General features: G+C 40.6%; 1 long non-coding RNA gene across 1 annotated transcript; it reads left to right on the top strand.

Moving 5' to 3' along the window:
• Positions 1–7200: 7200 nt before the first annotated feature.
• On the top strand, positions 7201–10685 carry LOC124656005. Its single transcript, XR_006988744.1, has 3 exons — positions 7201–7397; positions 7598–7972; positions 9211–10685. It is a non-coding gene; the product is annotated as an uncharacterized LOC124656005 (long non-coding RNA).
• The last annotated feature ends 5640 nt before the right edge of the window (positions 10686–16325 follow it).

The raw sequence follows: 16325 nt of genomic DNA, 5'->3' as shown, positions 1-16325 counted from the left end.
GTTTAAGCTCTTGCATCATATACTTTGCACCTATTAATGAAGAAATACATAGAGCTTGCTAAAATTTGGTTTGCATAATTGGTCTCTCTAAAGTCTAGATAATTTCTAGTATTGAGTTTGAACAACAAGGAAGACGGTGTAGAGTCTTATAATATTAACAATATGTCTTTTATGTGAGTTTTGCTGCACCGGTTCATCCTTGTGTTTGTTTCAAATAACCTTGCTAGCCTAAACCTTGTATCGAGAGGGAATACTTCTCATGCATCCAAAATCCTTGAGCCAACCACTATGCCATTTGTGTCCACCATACCTACCTACTTGCATGGTATTTCTCCGCCATTCCAAAGTAAATTGCTTGAGTGCTACCTTTAAAATTCCATCATTCACCTTTGCAATATATAGCTCATGGGACAAATAGCTTAAAAACTATTGTGGTATTGAATATGTACTTATGCACTTTATCTCTTATTAAGTTGCTTGTTGTGCGATAACCATGTTTACGGGGACGCCGAGCAACTATTCTTTGTTGAATATCATGTGAGTTGCTATGCATGTCCGTCTTGTCCGAAGTAAGAGAGATCTACCACCTTAATGGTTGGAGCATGCATATTGTTAGAGAAGAACATTGGGCCGCTAACTAAAGCCATGATTCATGGTGGAAGTTTCAGTTTTGGACATATATCCTCAATCTCATATGAGAATAATAATTGTTGCCACATGCTTATGCGTTAAATAGGAGTCCATTATCTGTTGTCCATGTTGTCCCGGTATGGATGTCTAAGTTGAGAATAATCAAAAGCGAGAAATCCAAAATGCGAGCTTTCTCCTTAGACCTTTGTACATGCGGCATGGAGGTACCCCATTGTGACACTTGGTTAAAACATGCGTATTGCGATGATCCGGTAGTCCAAGCTAATTAGGACAAGGTGCGGGCACTATTAGTATACTATGCATGAGACTTGCAACTTGTAGGATATAATTTACATAACTCATATGCTTTATTACTACCGTTGACAAAATTGTTTCATGTTTTCAAAATAAAAGCTCTAGCACAAATATAGCAATCGATGCTTCCCTCTGCGAAGGGCCATTATTTTACTTTTTATGTTCAGTCAGTTCACCTATTTCTCTCCACCTCAAGAAACAAACACTTGCGTGAATTGTGCATTGATTCCTACATACTTGCATATTGCACTTGTTATATTACTCTATGTTGACAATTATCCATGAGATATACATGTTACAAGTTGAAAGCAACCGCTGAAACTTAATCTTCCTTTGTGTTGCTTCAATGCCTTTACTTTGATTTATTGCTTTATGAGTTAACTCTTATGCAAGACTTATTGATGCTTGTCTTGAAGTACTATTCATGAAAAGTCTTTGCTTTATGATTCATTTGTTTACTCATGTCATTACCATTGTTTTGATCACTGCATTCATTACATATGCTTACAATAGTATGATCAAGTTTATGATGGCATGTCACTTCAGAAATTATCTTTGTTATCGTTTACCTGCTCGGGACGAGCAGAACTAAGCTTGGGGATGCTGATACGTCTCCGACGTATCGATAATTTCTTATGTTCCATGCCACATTATTGATGATATCTACATGTTTTATGCACATTATATGTCATATTTATACGTTTTCCGGAACTAACCTATTGACGAGATGCCGAAGGGCCAGTTCCTGTTTTTTGCTGTTTTTGGTTCCAGAAATCCTAGTAAAGAAATATTCTCGGAATCGGACGAAATCAAGACCCAGCATCCTATTTTTCCCGGAAGCATCCAGAACACCCGAGAACCGCCAGAGAGGGGGCACGGGCCCACGGGACCATAGGCCGGCGCGGCCTGGGTGTGGCCCGCGCCACCCTATGGTGCCGCCGCCTCGTCAACCCTCTGACGCCGCCTCTTCGCCTATAAGAAGCCCCTCAACCTAAAAACTCGATACGGAAAAGCCACGGTACGAGAAACCTTCCAGAGCCGCCGCCATCGCGAAGCCAAGATCTGGGGGACAGGAGTCTCTGTTCCGGCACGCTGTCGGGGCGGGGAAGTGCCCCCGGAAGGCTTCTCCATCGACACCACCGCCATCTTCATCAACGCTGCTGTCTCCCATGAGGAGGGAGTAGTTCTCCATCGAGGCTCGGGGCTGTACCGGTAGCTATGTGGTTCATTGATGCGTGTAGTTGACACGTCCGTTGGGAACCCCAAGAGGAAGGTGTGATGCGCACAGCGGCAAGTTTCCCTCAGTAAGAAACCAAGGTTTAATCGAACCAGTAGGAGTCAAGAAGCACGTTGAAGGTTGATGGCGGCGGGATGTAGTGCGGCGCAACACCAGAGATTCCGGCGCCAACGTGGAACTTGCACAACACAACCAAAGTACTTTGCCCCAACGAAACAGTGAGGTTGTCAATCTCACCGGCTTGCTGTAACAAAGGGTTAACCGTATTGTGTGGAAGATGATTGTTTGCAGAGAAAACAGTAAAACAAGTATTGCAGCAGATTTGTATTTCAGTATTAAAAGAATGGACCGGGGTCCACAGTTTACTAGAGGTGTCTCTCCCATAAGATAAAAGCATGTTGGGTGAACAAATTACAGTCGGGCAATTGACAAATAGAGAGGGCATAACAATGCACATACATGGCATGATAAGTATAGTGAGATTTAATTGGGCATTACGACAAAGTACATAGACCGCCATCCAACCGCATCTATGCCTAAAAAGTCCACCTTCAGGTTATCGTCCGAACCCCTTCCGGTATTAAGTTGTAGAGCAACGAGACAATTGCATTAAGTATGGTGCGTAATGTAATCAACAACTACATCCTCGGACATAGCGCCAATGTTTTATCCCTAGTGGCAACAGCACAACACAACCTTAGAACTTTCGTCACTCGTCCCGAGTGTCAATGCAGGCATGAACCCACTATCGAGCATAAATACTCCCTCTTGGAGTTAAAAGCAAAAACTTGGCCAGAGCCTCTACTAGTAACGGAGAGCATGCAAGATCATAAACAACACATATGTAATAACTTGATAATCCTATATAACTAAGAAGTTCATCCCCACTAACCTACTTCTCTCAACATGCAGCCTATCCACCTCAGCAAGCTTGCCAAATCAGTGGCCTTCTATTCAGTTCCCATCCAACTCAGCAACCTGGCCACGTCAGAAAGAAACAGCCCTTTGTTTCTGATGCTTGCTATTCCTTCCTATCGCAATTTGTGATGCTCACTGAATGACAGCGGATGGCGAACCGGCGGCCCAATACTTGGTTGTTTATCTTCTCGACTTAACGAGCCAGCCAGTCAGCCACCCATTCATTGAAAGCTTTTCTTAATAATCTGAGAACACAAACGACGGTCATGTCCGGCTACACTCACGAGAAACAACCGCATGGAGAACTTTATTGAGGCATAGGAGACGTTCCGGCAATGCCTACCTGACCTTATATATCTCCCGACACTTCTATCGTGCAGTCGCACTACCTTCCTACACCATGCCTCACCCCTTCCATTCTACTGTACGTGCTTTAGGTCCGAGCTTCAAACAGAGGACGTCTGGCAGCTGCTTATGTTGGCACCAGATGAAATCGGCTTTATCCGACAACTGCGTCTTGCTTTTTCCTCCGACGCTAATCCCTGCCTTTCACCTCCGCATCGGCCGTCCTCAACCTGGAGCCTAACTGAAGGTCTGCTGCATGCAGTCGTTAGGTAACCTCGCACAAACTCTGATTTGGTTTGCTTCTGCCATGTTTTCTCAGGTCTGTTATAAATCTTAACCCATTATATTTCTTTCATTTTAGATTATGCGGCTGCAACACAGAATTACAGATGATGCACATTTGGTATCCACTGACTTGAATACACGTACACATAAACGAGATTATGCGGGTAGCAATCTTTGTTCTGTACGACGTCTTTTGCTCTCAGACAGACTACGGAGTTTGGTTGTGAAATTGCTCCATCATGTTCTTTCAGCAAACCCTGACAATACCTCGGAGAGAATTATCTAAACACGACACCCTATGACAAGGTGATCATGCTATGATTTTATTATTTATGCAGTTGTCCTTAAATTAATATCTTTTCTTCAGGAGCACGTACAGCATGCTCTGTAATCAGAAAGGCTGAAAAAATTCAGATGGACCCGTAACGTTCAGATTACGTTTGATGTTCTTCGCGTCCCCAACAAACGAGCTATGACCAAGGAAGGCAACCAGCAGTCCTACTTTCTAATTTATGCAGCTGATTCCAAGTTCCAATTTTGTTGACGACATTTTTTATTTGCATATGCAGATAGTACACTTTTTGATGTATAGTTATTGACTTGGCTCAACAAAGATGATATAATGCAGTTTTTTTTCTTTTTCTTCTAAGGGTAATCAGAAGTGACAGTTTGTTTTGTCCGCGAATCAGTGAATACAACGTACACATGCCCTTTTTCCATGAGTATTCGTGCAACGCACAACTATTTCTTTTACAAAACAAAAGAAAGTGCTACCAGTACCTTCCAATTAAAAAGGTGCACGTTCCTTCCACTTATGGAAACACATGAAGCAATACTGTTTGAGTGACCCCTTTTCAGTAGTGAATGGAGAGAATGACTACGCAATATGAATATTTATCGGTTGTTCTACATACAAAAATTGTTGTTTATTAGTGTACATAAATGTTTCAATATTGCCATGGAGTAGTCGTACTACTATATGCTTATTATCCGATTTGTGATCATTTTTATTTTGCTTAATGCCAACATATCGACATGCATTTTACAATACCATGTCAGGGCGATAGGCGCTCCGCAGTCACGCATGATCGCCAGAGCCTTTCTTGGCTATGTAAATATAGGGCCGGAATAAGTGCAAGATCCCATTTGACGGTTAAGTAACATTTCGTTTTTGGTGTGCACTAATAATATTTTTGGGAATCACTAATAACATGTTATAGCTACATATTTTTTGGAATTCCCGCAACAACGTGCGGAGAATTATCTAGTTAACATAACATGGTATTCTCTATCCATCGGATCCCGACAAACACAACATAGAGTATTACAGATAGATGATCTTGATCATGTTAGGCAGCTCACAAGATCCAACAATGAAGCACAATGAGGAGAAGACAACCATCTAGCTACTGCTATGGACCCATAGTCCGGGGGTGAACTACTCACTCATCACTCCGGAGGCGACCATGGCGGTGTAGAGTCCTCCGGGAGATGAATCCCCTCTCCGGCGGGGTGCCGGAGGAGATCTCCAGAATCCCCCGAGATGGGATCGGCGGCGGCGGCGTCTCAGTAAGGTTTTCCGTATCGTGGTTTTTCGCATCAGGGGTTTCGCGACGGAGGCTTTAAGTAGGTGGAAGGGCAGAGTCGGGGGGCTGACGAGGGGCCCACACCATAGGGCGGCGCGGCCCCCCTTGGCCGCGCCGCCATGTGGTGTCGCCACCTCGTGGCCCCACTTCGTATGCTCTTCGGTCTTCTGGAAGGTTCGTGGCAAAATAGGCCCCCGGGTCTTCGTTTCGTCCAATTCCGAGAATATTTCGTTACTAGGATTTATGAAACCAAAAACAGCAGAAAACAGCAACTGGCACTTCGGCATATTGTTAATAGGTTAGTTCCAGAAAATGCACGAATATGACATAAAGTGTGCATAAAACATGTAGGTATCATCAATAATATGGCATAGAACATAAGAAATTATCGATAAGTCGGAGACGTATCAAGCATCCCCAAGCTTAGTTCTGCTCGTCCCGAGCAGGTAAAACGATAACAAAGATAATTTCTGAAGTGATATGCCATCATAACCTTGATCATACTATTTGTAAACATATGTAGTGGATGCAGCGATCAAAACAATGGTAATGACATGAGTAAACAAGTGAATCATAAAGCAAAGACTTTTCATGAATAGTACTTCAAGACAAGTATTAATAAGTCTTGCATAAGAGTTAACTCATAAAGCAATAAATCAAAGTAAAGGCATTGAAGCAACACAAAGGAAGATTAAGTTTCAGCGGTTGCTTTCAACTTGTAACATGTATATCTCATGGATAATTGTCAACATAGAGTAATATGACAAGTACAATATGCAAGTATGTAGGAATCAGTGCACAGTTCACACAAGTGTTTGCTTCTTGAGGTGGAGAGAAATAGGTGAACTGACTCAACATAAAAGTAAAGAATAGTCCTTCAAAGAGGAAAGCATCGATTGCTATATTTGTGCTAGAGCTTTTATTTTGAAAACATGAAACAATTTTGTCAACGGTAGTAATAAAGCATATGAGTTATGTACATTATATCTTACAAGTTGCAAGCCTCATGCATAGTATACTAATAGTGCCCGCACCTTGTCCTAATTAACTTGGACTACCGGATCTTTGCAATGCACATGTTTTAACCAAGTGTCACAATGGGGTACCTCCATGCCGCCTGTACAAAGGTCTAAGGAGAAAGCTCGCATTTCGGATTTCTCGCTTTTAATTATTCTCAACTTAGACATCCATACCGGGACAACATGGACAACGAGATAATGGACTCCTCTTTAATGCATAAGCATGTGGCAACAATTATTATTCTCATATGAGATTGAGGATATGTGTCCAAGACTGAAACTTCCACCATGAATCATGGCTTTAGTTAGCGGCCCAATGCTCTTCTCTAACAATATGCATGCTCCAACCATAAAGGTGGTAGATCTCTCTTACTTCAGAAAAGACGGACATGCATAGCAACTCACATGATATTCAACAAAGAATAGTTGATGGCGTCCCCAGAAACATGGTTATCGCACAACAAGCACCTTAATAAGAGATAAAGTGCATATGTACATATTCAATACCACAATAGTTTTTAAGCTATTTGTCCCATGAGCTATCTCTAAAGAGCACTAAGCTCCCAGTGTTGGCAGCGTTTGTGGTTGCTCGGCCAGTCCCTATCGTGGGCCCCATTGCAGGGAAAATTTCGTTTTGTTAATCGTCTGTGTTGAGCGAGGAAAGGGGGCACGGGGTCGGTTCCGGTTTCTTCTGACCAGGGATTTGATCTTCCTTCCCTATTCTTTCGTGCGGTGGCAGTTCTATTCGCCCTCCTCTTCGCCGGTTCATCTAGGGCGGTGCGTGTGGCTCTTGGCGACGCCGCTGTCGCCGCATGTCTTCGCCGTGGCTCTTGCCGGCAAGGAGAGCTGGTAGGGGGGGTGCTCAGGGCGACTCAAGAAGAACAAGGCTGCAAAAATCTCAACGGCTGCCCGTGCGGAGGCGGCCGGACCAAGGTCGCTGGCTGTACCAACCATGCGACCTGCACGAGAAGGCCTACCCAGCGAGAAAAACTTGGGGCGATGAGAGGCTGGGCTGAGGAGACCAGCAACCATGGGATTGGCTTCCTCACGAACAAGGCCCAGGTACCCCACTACCCTGCCCTACGCAAACACGTTAGCAATTAGTAATATGAGGATTCAGACTTGGTGCTAATCCATTGTAATTCATGATTAATGTGGATTCCAATTAAACTATTGAGGTTTAGAGTAGTAACGTCATTCCATCTGCTCACCATTGCCTGCTAGGTGTTTGATTATTTGTTTTCTCTGCATTTTATCAATAGCTTCGGTTGGTACAAATAAATCATCAAGAGTTCACTATCCTGAGGACCACCATCGGGGAACTTTAGAATATAACTGCAGAAGCGGCAGCTGGAGTTGAGGACATGGGATTGCAGCCGTTTCTTCTGCTAGGCATATTGTAGACGTGTAACAAGTTCAGATCTGTAGGTAGGAACTCCTGCTATGTATGTGTGAAATATCATATTGGTTGTTTCAGCGATGGTGATGGGTTGTGTCATGGTTAGAAGAAGTAGCATTCTACTGAATCCATGGTCATTACTTGTGACTACAGGAAGATGAGAAATGGCAGCTTGGCTACAAATGATTGTGGATCCCTTGAATATGGTGTATGTGATTTGGCATCAACGCTACTGCAGGTGATAATGAAATAATTACATATATGTTAAATTCTTACTGACAATACAATGCTTTTGTTAAATTTATTCCGAAGTCCACAGTATAAAAATGTTGGCTGCATAGATATTTTCTCATGCATATAGCCATATATTCATTACTATATTGATTAGTACGGCCAGAAATAAGCTACTCTATTGGGTTAAAGGGTAAAGGAAAATACTATGAATGCTGAATTTATATGTACTTCTTACTCACAACTACACTTCATGTGCACTATCTATCAGTTTTCTCTCATTTGCTCTAATACGGCTTACTGAAAACACTCCACATTCATTTGTGCTTCTCCTGAAAATAGTTATGATACAAATGTTTGTTCCAGAACGTTATAGCTATATGTGCTATTAGCTTATTACTTGATTTTACCGTTTGCATTTTGGATTCTCTAAGGTGCTGCTTTGTCCGCTGTGGTCGAAACAAAAGAGTCCATGAGAAATATCTTGCAGATTGCTTTTGTTTGAGAATATTTTTCAAAATCTAGGATTGGCATCCCAAGCACATGCTAGATGCCTTAGGTGTGGAGTGCTGGTCATTTAAGATGGCATCATTAATTTGGAATGAATGTAACTCTGTTCAATCAACCTGTGACAACTCAGACAGCATGCGAGCCCTTACATTGCTCACATTTTCTGATCTTCAACTCCTATGTCACCCCTTTTTATTTTCATTTGATCAAATCAACTGTACTTCCTTTATTCTGGCAAAATATTATTCATATTGAATCCAAATAATAACTCATTTACTATGATTAATGCATGATCGCATATCAGCTCGATTGTGGCTTTGTCGATCCTTAAAATCCAAGTAACACAATTTAATTAGATACGTCAGCCCTCGGATATGATAGTTGGATACTTGCCAATGTCATTTCTTAATAATTTGGTGAGTACTCAAGTAAAAAAAAATTGTTAGTACTTATTGCATTTTCATTAATTGTTCAGTAATATGTCCACCAATTTATTGTTTTGAGCTCGATTTGAATCTCAATAAACCTTGGAGAAAGTAGTGTCTGGAATTGTAGGCCTGTATGTGATAGTTATGTATGTCCATATGTGAGAAGCTGTTAATATAGGTTAACGTGTTTCAATCATTTTCCACATGGTTCCTCAATACTGAAAATTATCTTCTCAACGAATCTTATGTGCTTCAGTTTGGTGCTCCGGCTTATTCAGCGTTTGTCATGCCTGTTGTGGATAACCAGAACTAGGGTGCATATCAGGAATATAATGGAGAAATAAGCATGGGCTGAAGGCAGCGTATTACACATCGGCCGTGTGCTGGGGGATAGGGCGTAGTCTTTGTCTAAGTTTCTATTGTCGTCATCACCTTTATTCTCTTGTGATGACTTCAGGAAGGTCTGGCCATATGTATTTCTATTTGAGATAATCGTTTCAGCATTCTTATTTTATGACACATCTAGATTGAGATGATCCTTAGCTCTGCATATTGGCATCACCTAAACTTTCACATTCAGATTGAACTTGGACGAGATAAGTTAGGATGAGGAATTCGTTGTTGAATAATTGTTTTTTTCCTTTTTTTTAATTACGTATGATACCTTCCATATGGTTTCTTGAAACAAAAATGAGTAACCATATCTCAGTCAGTCACACTTTGATTTTTAATATCAAAGGAAATCTCTTGATTTCGTTTATCTCTAAATTTCTTGGTTGATTTCATGCTATAGCTAGAACTACTGAAATGTCTGCATCAGTGGGGTTTGTGGGCATTATGCAACTATTGGGTAATTAAAAAGGTGTTCTGATTTTCCTTATGAATGATGTCATTTAGTTCGGTGTACTTTTCTTCTACACGCATAGATAAAACAGAGCCTTAGTTGTACGAATGATAAATTTGAGGAATTATCTCTAAAATAAATATGGATTTAAATATTAGTATTGACGGTCTATTAATCATTTGGCTTACCTACTTTTGCAATTCACCATGCAGACTGTGCATCGGATATTAGGTAAGCGTGGTTGTAAAATATATGTGAATTATAGAGTAGTTGCAAAACATTTAAAGTATATTTTCCCAGCATTTCGTTATCTATACCCATCTACTTTTTATTACTGCCATAATTTATTAGAAATAATGAAAAATATATTTAATGGTGTACAACAAATATCATCCCCGGATTTTCTCATAAATGAGTACCACCAGGAGACCATGGTAGCCTGATGATAACCAGGTTTACACGATGCTATTCATTGGTTCTTATTAATATCTGTGGTTTCAAATCTTATATCTCTTTAGTTCTACCAGTATGGGAGAGGAATCATGTTCTCATTGTTTTATGCATTTAGACTGTTAGAAAATGGAGTTACTACTTACAACTGATTGTTATAGCTTGTTTTCGGCTTATTCGCTGTAATGAAATTTGGACTCACCTCCCTGAAGAAACTGCATCCATATACTCTGGAAGTACATCACATTATCTACTAATGGTGCCACGTATATCCTTGGGAACCCATTGGTTTTGTCCCTCACCGCAGATACACCAGTATCTCCGAAAATCACCCAAATTGTTGTTATGTACTTTTTTGTTGTTTTAGTATGGTTGCAGAAATTAATGTATCGTGAAGTGTACATGAATTCAGTGATGAACCAGCCTATTGTTTTTTTTTCATAGATCAGTTAGTGGCAAGCTCTAATAAAAAATATGACTGTGTGATTGAGAAATATATTGATACTTCCCTGTAGTCCAAGTATTTTATTCTTGTGTGACATTTATGTAAAGAATAATTTATGTAGTTTTCCAATGATTGCATGCCCAAGAATTATTTTTCCTTACCTCAACCATTTGGTAACTGTAGTTCTGTTTTAACCTCTCTATCAATGGCGCACATGATTTTTTCCCCATAGGTACAGTTTCCTGGAAATCCATAGTATGGTGGTAAGTATCAAGAGTATGCTTACCAAGAATTTCAAGTATCGCACCCAACTTTTGTCTCTGGGCCATACTATTTTTTGGTTAATAGCAGTGCAAATTTTAGTTATAGCACCCAACTTTTGTCTTTGGGTCATACTAATTTTCAGTCAGTATCAGTGTACTATTATTATTGCTACATCGGGCTTATTACCTATAGTTGAAAATTATCAATGAAAATAGTATTTTGCTAGATCCAAAATACAGTTTGTGCTAATTTGAGCTTCCATTAGTTCATTATATGAACTATGATCTCATCATGTATTAGTAACTGTTGTTAGCAATATGTGCAATTCCGCATATTTAAGGTGTGAGATACAATACCAATCTCATTTACATATAGTTCTGGCTGATATTTCTCTTATAGGTATGTATTTTGATTGTTTATACTGAATTAGCTCCAGCCTTGTGGAAATAATGTTCCTAAGGCGATCATACTCATTGTTGTTAGTTGCGGTAGCTTCATATAAGGCAACCGTTTGGGTGTTGGGGATGTTGGTTGCTTGTGGCCTCTCTGGTTGCCGTGCGTGTACTATATGTGCCTACATTTAATTTTCCGAGTTTGGCTGGTCCTCTTTACTGATTGGTTTCTTTATACAACCATCCATTGTTCGTTTACTGCTTATTGGACATCCTGACTACTTTTGTATACTGCATTTACCTTCTCATGTGTTTGTTTTCCTGTTCCCGTTGCCCACTGTTGTTGTGATGGCACTATTATGTTTTCGCTTTGCCTTTTGAGTTTCGCTAGAGATGGACCCGATGGTTCACGAAGGTGCAAAAATCCGCACAATAGTGACGCATTTATGGAGCATTGGAGCAACATGATGAAAGGTATAATGAGCTTGTCAGGTTGCATTTAGTCATCTTGCGTAGGTAATCTGTGTTTATTTTCTTTTGTTTCCTGTTGAATAGTTTGTTTGGCTAATTAGACTTGATAAACCTGCCTTTATGGTCATGACATTCACAAGTTTATGGGAGCAGTTAGTTTCCTGTTGTGCTTTACGGCGGTCACACGTTCAAACCTGTTCACCTACAAAATTGTAGATGTCTACTAGGATAGAAATTTTCGGGCAGTACACCCAAGGCCAAAACCCAGCGAGCAAGAACAAAACCATGTATGTGTCGGCAAAAGGACAGCCATGTCACAGAAATTAAATGCATGTACGGGAGAGCGGCGCGGCAGAGCGTGCTGGGTCCATCTAGTATATTGCAAAGGTGAATGATGGAATTTTAAAGGTAGCACTCAAGCAATTTACTTTGGAATGGCGGATAAATACCATGTAGTAGGTAGGTATGGTGGACACAAATGGCATAGTGGTTGGCTCAAGGATTTGGAATGCATGAGAAGTATTCCCTCTCGATACAAGGTTTAGGCTAGCAAGGTTATTTGAAACAAACACAAGGATGAACGGTACAGCAAAACTCACATAAAAGACATATTGTAAATATTATAAGACTCTACACCGTCTTCCTTGTTGTTCAAAACTCAATACTAGATATTATCTAGACTCTAGAGAAACTAAATATGCAAACCAAATTAGCAAGCTCTAAGTGTTTCTTCATTAATGGGTGCAAAGTATATGATGCAAGAGCTTAAACATGAGCACAACAATTGCCAAGTATCAAATTATCCAAGACATTTTAGAGTTACTACATGTAGTATTTTCCAATTCCAACCATATAACAATTTAACGAAGAAGAAACTTCGCCATGAATACTATGAGTATAGCCTAAGGACATATTTGTCCATATGCTACAGCGGAGCGTGTCTCTCTCCCATAAAGTGAATGCTAGGATCCATTTTATTCAAACAAAACAAAAAACAAAAACAAACCGACGCTCCAAGCAAAGTACGTAAGATGTGACGGAATAAAAATATAGTTTCAGGGGAGGAACCTGATAATGTTGTCGATGAAGAAGGGGATGCCTTGGGCATCCCAAGCTTAGACGCTTGAGTCTTCTTAGAATATGCAGGGGTGAACCACCGGGGCATCCCCAAGCTTAGAGCTTTCACTCTCCTTGATCATATTGCATCATACTCCTCTCTTGATCCTTGAAAACTTCCTCCACACCAAACTCGAAACAACTCATTAGAGGGTTAGTGCATAATAAAAATTCACATGTTCAGAGGTGACACAATCATTTTTAACACTTCTGGACATTGCATAAAGCTACTTGGACATTAATGGATCAAAGAAATTCATCCAACATAGCAAAAGAGGCAATGCAAAATAAAAGACAGAATCTGTCAAAACAGAACAGTCCGTAAAGATGGATTTTATTAGGCCACCAGACTTGCTCAAACGAAAATGCTCAAATTGAATGAAAGTTGCGTACATATCTGAGGATCATGCACGTAAATTGGCTTAATTTTCTGAGCTACCTACAGGGAGGTAGACCCAGATTCGTGACAGCAAAGAAATCCGGAACTGCGCAGTAATCCAAATCTAGTACTTACTTTACTATCAAAGACTTTACTTGGCACAACAAAACTCAAAACTAAGATAAGGAGAGGTTGCTACAGTAGTAAACAACTTCCAAGACTCAAACATAAAACAAAAATACTGGAGTAAAAACATGGGTTGTCTCCCATAAGCGCTTTTCTTTAACGCCTTTCAGCTAGGCGCAGAAAGTGTAACTCAAGTAACATCGAGAGATGAAGCATTGATATCATAAGCTTCCACATTTGTAGTGGTACTAGGGGCTTTGTCAATTTTAGGCCTATAATAATATTTCTTTGGTTTAGGCACTTTAGAGGCATACGTAAACTTTTGCTCCTTTCCCACATAAGCTTTCTCTCTAAACTGTAAAGATGAAAAGGTTGATCCCAAAGTTCCCATAGCTTTTTCAAGTTCCCCAATCCTATTAATTTGATTATCATGGTCAACACAAGTTCCTAGGACACTAATTCTTTCATCAATTCCTCCTAAGGATTTATCAAGTTTATCAGTTCTAACAAGTAACATCTCCAACTTAGTTTCAACACTAAATTTTTTCTCTATGGTTTCCAATTTTTTCATAACATCCTCAAGGGAGCTTTCAATTTTAATTTCATTAACAGGTGGTGTTCCAAATAAACTCTCAATAATACAACTAGCCTCTAAAGCGGGAGCACCTAGGAAGTTACCCCCGCGAGACAATCAAGAACGTATCTGTTCCAGCTAGAGATACCAACATAAAAATTTCTGAGTAGGATAGTGGTGGAGTGTTTCTTAGTGCACCTATTATGGGCATCACTAATTCTATACCAAGCATCTTTTAAACATTCTCCTCCTTTTTGCTTAAATGAACGAACTTCAACTTCAGGATTACTCATTTTAGCAGTAGTAAATAAAGCAAACTAGATAAAGTAAATGCAAGTAAACTAATTTTTTTGTGTTTTTGATATGGCAAACAAGACAGTAAATAAAGTAAAACTAGCAACTAATTTTTTTGTGTTTTGATATAATGCAGCAAACAAAGTAGTAAATAAAATAAAGCAAGACAAAAACAAAGTAAAGAGATTGAGAAGTGGAGACTCCCCTTGCAGCGTGTCTTGATCTCCCAGGCAACGGCGCCGTGAAATTTGCTTGATGCGTGTAGTTGACACGTCCGTTGGGAACCCCAAGAGGAAGGTGTGATGCGCACAGCGGCAAGTTTCCCTCAGTAAGAAACCAAGGTTTAATCGAACCAGTAGGAGTCAAGAAGCACGTTGAAGGTTGATGGCGGCGGGATGTAGTGCGGCGCAACACCAGAGATTCCGGCGCCAACGTGGAACCTTCACAACACAACCAAAGTACTTTGCCCCAACGAAACAGTGAGGTTGTCAATCTCACCGGCTTGATGTAACAAAGGGTTAACCGTATTGTGTGGAAGATGATTGTTTGCAGAGAAAACAGTAAAACAAGTATTGCAGCAGATTTGTATTTCGGTATTAAAAGAATGGACCGGGGTCCACAGTTCACTAGAGGTGTCTCTCCCATAAGATAAAAGCATGTTGGGTGAACAAATTACAGTCGGGCAATTGACAAATAGAGAGGGCATAACAATGCACATACATGGCATGATAAGTATAGTGAGATTTAATTGGACATTACGACAAAGTACATAGACCGCCATCCAACTGCATGATAAGAAATTATCGATACGTCGGAGACGTATCATTCATCTCTCTCCTATGTACTTCAATACAATAATCTCATGAGCTGCCCTACATGATTGAGATTCATATGATGATGCTTGTAATCTAGATGTCGTTATGCTAGTCAAGTGAATTTTACTTATGTGATCTCCGGAGACTCCTTGTCCCACGTGTGTAAAGGTGACAGTGTGTGCATCGAGTGGGTCTCTTAGGCTATATTTCACAGAATACTTATTCACTGTTATGAATGGCGTAGTGAAGTGCTTATTTATATCTCTTTATGATTGCAATGTGTTTTGTATCACAATTTATCTATGTGCTACTCTAGTGATGTTATTAAAGTAGTTTTATTCCTCCCGCACGGTGTAATGGTGACAGTGTGTGCATCCGTGTTAGTACTTGGCGTATGCTATGATCATGATCTCTTGTAGATTGTGAAGTTAACTATTGCTATGATAGTATTGATGTGATCTATTCCTCCTACATAGTGTGAAGGTGACAGTGTGCATGCTGTGTTAGTACTTGGTTTAGTCGTGTTGATCTTTCATGCACTCTAAGGTTATTTAAATATGAACATTGAATTGTGGAGCTTGTTAACTCCGGCATTGAGGGTTCGTGTAATCCTACGCAATGTGTTCGTCATCCAACAAGAGAGTGTAGAGTATGCATTTATCTATTCTGTTATGTGATCAAAGTTGAGAGTCTCCACTAGTGAAAGTCTATTCCCTAGGCCTTGTTCCTAAATATCGCTATCGCTCGCTTGTTTACTCGTTTTACTCGCGTTACTACTCGCTACCATATTACCACCATCAACTACACGCCCGAGCAAGCTATTTTCCGGCGCCGTTACTACTCGCTCATACTTATTCATACCACCTGTATTTCACTATCTCTTCGCCGAACTAGTGCACCTATTAGGTGTGTTGGGGACACAAGAGACTTCTTGCTTTGTGGTTGCAGGGTTGCATGAGAGGGATATCTTTGACCTCTTCCTCCCTGAGTTCGATAAACCTTGGGTGATCCACTTAAGGGAAAGTTGCTGCTGTTCTACAAACCTCTGCTCTTGGAGGCCCAACACTGTCTACAAGAATAGAAGCTCCCGTAGACATCAGTACCGCAACAGGGTCCAAACCTTATTGGACTCGAAGCGGTACCAGGGCGGCACCAGGGCGGTACAGCCGTAACTCGACCTGGGCGGTACCGTGAGCGGTACTACCGCTCGTGAGCGGTACTACCGCTCCAGGTACTGCAGAGGTACCGTAAC

This window comes from Lolium rigidum, chromosome 5 (assembly GCF_022539505.1).
Source record: "Lolium rigidum isolate FL_2022 chromosome 5, APGP_CSIRO_Lrig_0.1, whole genome shotgun sequence".
NCBI lineage: Eukaryota > Viridiplantae > Streptophyta > Magnoliopsida > Poales > Poaceae > Lolium > Lolium rigidum.
The sequence above is the reverse complement of the archived record's forward strand: the minus strand, read 5'-3'. Positions and strand labels throughout refer to the sequence as shown.